Here is a 5,053-nt window from a genome sequence, read left to right on the forward strand (position 1 = left end):
TCACAGACCATAGCTATCTGATTGACTCCATAGGTAGCTAGAGAATTGACCTTCATAGACAGCGCTTGGAGCTGCGCTGCAATAATTATAGCTGCATCGACTTCCAGAATACCTGCTACCTTCCCATGCATCATCCTTTGAGTTGGGTTTTGATGCTCATTTGCAGCCATAGTCTCAATAAGATTATAAGCCTCAGTATAGCTTTTGGCCCACAAGGCGCCTCCAGCTGCTGCATCGAGCATGGGCCGAGATTGGGCCCCCAAACCATTATAGAAACCAGTAATCACCATCCAATCAGGAATTCCATGATGTGGACACTTTCTCAACATCTCCTTGTAGCGCTCCCAAGCTTCACACATAGATTCTGTAGGTTGCTGCGCAAACTGAGTAAGAGCACTCCACATAGTCGCAGTCTTCGCCATTGTATAAAACTTCACCAGAAACTTTTGCGCAAGGTCTTGCCAAGTAGTGATGGACCCAACAGGTTCAGAATGTAACCAGTCCTTAGCTTTATCCCTCAGAGAGAATGGGAAAAGCCTCAGCTTGATAGCCTCATCAGTCACACCATTATATTTGAAAGTACTGCAGATCTCGACAAAATTCCTTATGTGCATGTTGGGGTCTTCAGTCGTAGCACCTCCGAAAAAAACAGAATTCTGCACCATCTGAATAGTGCCCGGCTTGATTTCAAAGGTGTTAGCCAGAATAGCCGGATGGAGAATGCTTGACTGAATGTCATCAATTTTAGGCCGAGAAAAGTCCATAAGAGCTGGATATGCCGGAACAATACGATCACCCATGATTAATGGTTCTTTCTGCTCACTTCCTGAATCCGAATCTTCAAAATCTATCTTCTCTGGAATATCAAGAACTTCGTCTATCTCCTCAGCTGTATCTAAAGTCCTCTTGCGAGTATGAGAACGAGTTTGCATAAACGCTCGCTAAAGTACATGAAACACAACTGGAAACAATAAGTAACACGTCTTAATCACTGAGTCCTATTGACCAATGATGGTAAGTACATAAACTAAACAAATATGCCGAGTCCCCGGCAACGGCGCCAAAAACTTGTTAGGGCGAAAATACGCGCTAATAACACACGCAAGTATACGCGCTTGCAAGTAATATAGAATACTTTCTAGTTCGTTCCCACAGAGACTCAGACTAATTATGTTCAATTAAACTCACTCACCAATGTATGATTACTTCTCAATGTTAAGACAATAACACTTAGATTTGATTAACTAATTATTAACTACAATTAACTACTAGAATTACGCACTTAATTAACACTTAAGCTAATAATATTAAAACACACATGAGATCATAACTTCATTACTACTTCCTTTAATAGCTATTGTTATTACCCTTAGCATGCAACAGTGATGATATTAATCGAATAACATGAAACTGATAAAAGCCAATTTTCATTGTACTAATACCATTCTACCAAACATCCACAATTAAGATAGAAGTTGAATATGCATCAATTATGTTGAGTCCCTATATGTCTACAGAAATTGACAACATAACGATTTAAGAACAAGTTATTCGTTTTGATTACACAGGACGAATAAAATGGTTAGAGTTACTCACTAATCATGCATACTCGTACATGAACCTTAGCTAGCATGGCAAGTTCTAAATCTCAAGATCCACCGTCGCTTCACAAGAGATTAACACCCTATCTTATATGTTCGCGACACACATAAGACGAATACGCACAACCAATACTAGATATCATACAATCATCACACACTAAGGTATTAAACAACTAACTAAAGAATTCCATAGTAAATCCGTTACGATCCCATGATCAAGATTAGCCCATGATCGCACTCATCGTCATCATGGGTTCATATGAAAACATTATAAATAAACACAAGAGAATAATAACTAAACTACTTATATTAAACCAGAGTACGTCACAAGAGTAAATAGGTTCAAAGTAAAGAAACCTAGCATCCAACGTTACAACGAAATAAAGAATCACAAGGAAATATGCGTCTTCTTCGTTGTGGTGTTCTAAAACAGTCTTCTTCCTTATCTCCTTCGCTCCTTGATTAATACAATGATCCAACCTTTGTGAAACGTCTCTGAAATCTACTTGTAATAACCCCAATTTTTGGAAATTTTTGAAACCTTTATGAATAGTGATTTTGCAGATTATGCTGAATAAGAAAAATTTTCATGCCACACTACGTAGGGAATCTGTTATTGATATTCTGAGATTTTATTAGTACTCTATATGGTATATAAGTGTATGTAAAGATCGTCAGAATCCAATTCCGAACACTTTGATTTTTCCACCAGATACCGAAAGAATTGATTATAAGGTAACATGATTAAAAGGATTTAAATTCAAGAATTATGAGAGAGGATCATAAAAGGAATATAATGTATTGAGAAAGGTTAAGGGAACCCAAGTAATAAGATCCCGGGTATGATCCCTCAAACGATAAACGAAAACGAAAGTTAAGCGAACCGTATAACAGATCAGCGGTCATTAGCCAAATAATTAAAAGCTAATCAAAGAGATTAGTGGGGATGATGTCATCAAACCAATGAGAAGAGGACAAAGGAGGGAGGGTGACATCACATGGTGACATAAGCATGACCAAGCAAGTGTGTTATTGGATGATTGTGAGCCACACAATATTTACCATGGTAACAACCTAATTAACAAGCAAAACAAACACAAAAAATCAAAAGCAACCAAAACAAAAACATTTTCTTCTTCCCCCACTCTTTGCTCTCGGCTTTTCCATGAAAAGCAAAGGAGAAAATTTCAAAAATCAAGCTACACACCTTCATAATTCAAGAGGTTTGTTTCTTTAGCTTCCATAATTCATAACTAAGATGAGCCATAAGTTTAAGCTCAAGATTCCATGTTTAAGATAGCTAATGAATTCATCTAAGTTCTTGGTGAATAGTGTTTTCAAGAAACTAACTTTGTGTTTTCTTATGTTTTCTTCAAGATCCAAGCTTAGTAAAGATAGTTAGTGGTTATTTAAGGCTTCCTAAGTGATTCTCCACTCTCCAAGGAAGGTATAACCCCTCCAAACCCTAACTTTACTTTGAGTATTAGGTTTGGTTTTGTTTGTTATAGTTCATGAGAGCATGATTCTTGTATATTTAGAGTTTGGATGGAATTATAATGATTTTGGGTTATAAATATTGGTTGTTGGTTGATGAACCTTAAGTATAATTAGTAGCTCTTGTTTGAGATTGAATAAGTTGGAAAAATCATGAAGTTATGGACTGAGTTAGTAAGGTTTTGATGAATTTTGGTGGTATTGGTGGTTATGGGTTGATTTGTGGTTGATTGTGGTTGATTGGAGTAGTTTAAAATTTGGTAATCGCGTAAACATAGCCGTCGTAATGTCCGATTTACTTTAGACTGTTTTTGCTCTTAACATTAGGACCCGTGAACTCACTGCTAGGTTTTGACCATTGCCATGATTAGATAGTTCATGTTACGAGCTCAAAACCCTTAATGCTTAATTTATTAAAAATGGTGGAGCCGAGGGTACTCAAGCGACTTAAGTGAATCATTAAGCGCAAAAGCGAACGTTAGGGTCTAATTGGTTAAAGTATAGATTCATAAGCGACTTTAGTTTAATTCCAACTTATATGTTGTTTATAGGTTACCAGACTCGTCCCAAGCCATTTATAACCCCCAGTCGCTCAGGCAAGTTTTCTACCTGTATAACTGTTGTTGTGATGTATATATGTATATGCATGATCTTGTGATAAATGCATATTTGGTATTAGCAAATTCTTGCGATATATTGGAGCATGTGATATGGTATATATGCATGCCTGTTTCGTATTCTTGATTTATATATCTGTTGGTTCAAATGCTTATTAGTTGCATAATACCTATGCTAGAGATAAGCAGTAGTTGCGTATACCCTTAGTATAGGGGACCCAAAGGTGAACATATTTCTAAACCGGGAGTCGATGTTCCCGAGTATATATATATATATATATATATATATATATGGATATAGTTTTCAAAACTATTGATCGAATAAGGTTTATTCGATAACTTTATTTTATTTAATGAATATTATTTGAATATTCATTCGAGGACTTATGACTCTGTTTATTCTATTTAATGATTATTATTTGAATATTCATTTGAGGATGTATGACTCCGTTTATTTTATTTAATGAATATTATTTATAATATTCATTCGAGGTATTAAGACTCCGCTTATTATTTAATAATATCCTTTATTTTATTAAAGAATAATGTTTCGATAATCAAACTTATTTTCGATTATTCGAATAAAGATAGTACTTTAATATAAGTATATCTTTGGTTATTTAATATCCATTTCAAGTATGAGTTTTAAAACTTCTACTTCGATTATTTTTATAAGGATTATCTTTACGAGAATATTATTTAAATAATAATATTCAGATATTTCTAATATATCGGGACTGATTTATTTTAATAAATCAGAAGTACTCCAAACATTCTTAAAAATGTTTTCGAGTCTTCAAAATGATTTCTAAAAGTTAGGGCGGATCCCAAAACTCATTCTTTTATATTTAAGATCCTCCTTTCGAAGGGGATTTAAATACTCGCTCAAAACCTGGGGGATCCGGCTCTGTGGTGTATTTTACATTCGCAACGTGGTTGCTGTTTTGAGAAAACAATTTGATTACTTGCCCAACGTTCGGGAAGTAAGTCCATCTAATTGAGTCGGCATAAGCGACAGGCCGGGGTACGGTCTATCAAAGTGTAAGTGGTTGGGTGGCAGTGCATCAACGCGTAAGAGGCCGGGTGGCGGTCCAGCACAAGGTCCTTATGTGGCCTGGGTGATGACCGGTGGGGGATTCATCCATCTACTAGTAGAAAAGGTTACTTATTGGTATTTTTGCCTGATTAGCAAGATATCGGGTTTATGCCAAGGTTTTCTCCTTTCCAAATTCATTGGATATTGCAACTCTATTTATAATTTTCATAACAGAGGTTTTCAAGGAGTGTATGAAATGTATATATATATAGGTGTATATATATATCGGGACTTAATGAAGTATC

The 5,053-nt window shown here is 35.7% G+C and overlaps 1 non-coding gene across 1 annotated transcript; it reads left to right on the forward strand.

Annotated features, from left to right (window-relative positions):
- The first annotated feature begins 300 nt into the window (after window positions 1-300).
- Window positions 301-407, forward strand: LOC141702415 (small nucleolar RNA R71). The gene has a single exon (XR_012567095.1). It is a non-coding gene; the product is annotated as a small nucleolar RNA R71 (small nucleolar RNA).
- Window positions 408-5,053: the final 4,646 nt, after the last annotated feature.

Source organism: Apium graveolens, unplaced genomic scaffold, assembly GCF_009905375.1.
Source record: "Apium graveolens cultivar Ventura unplaced genomic scaffold, ASM990537v1 ctg5030, whole genome shotgun sequence".
NCBI lineage: Eukaryota > Viridiplantae > Streptophyta > Magnoliopsida > Apiales > Apiaceae > Apium > Apium graveolens.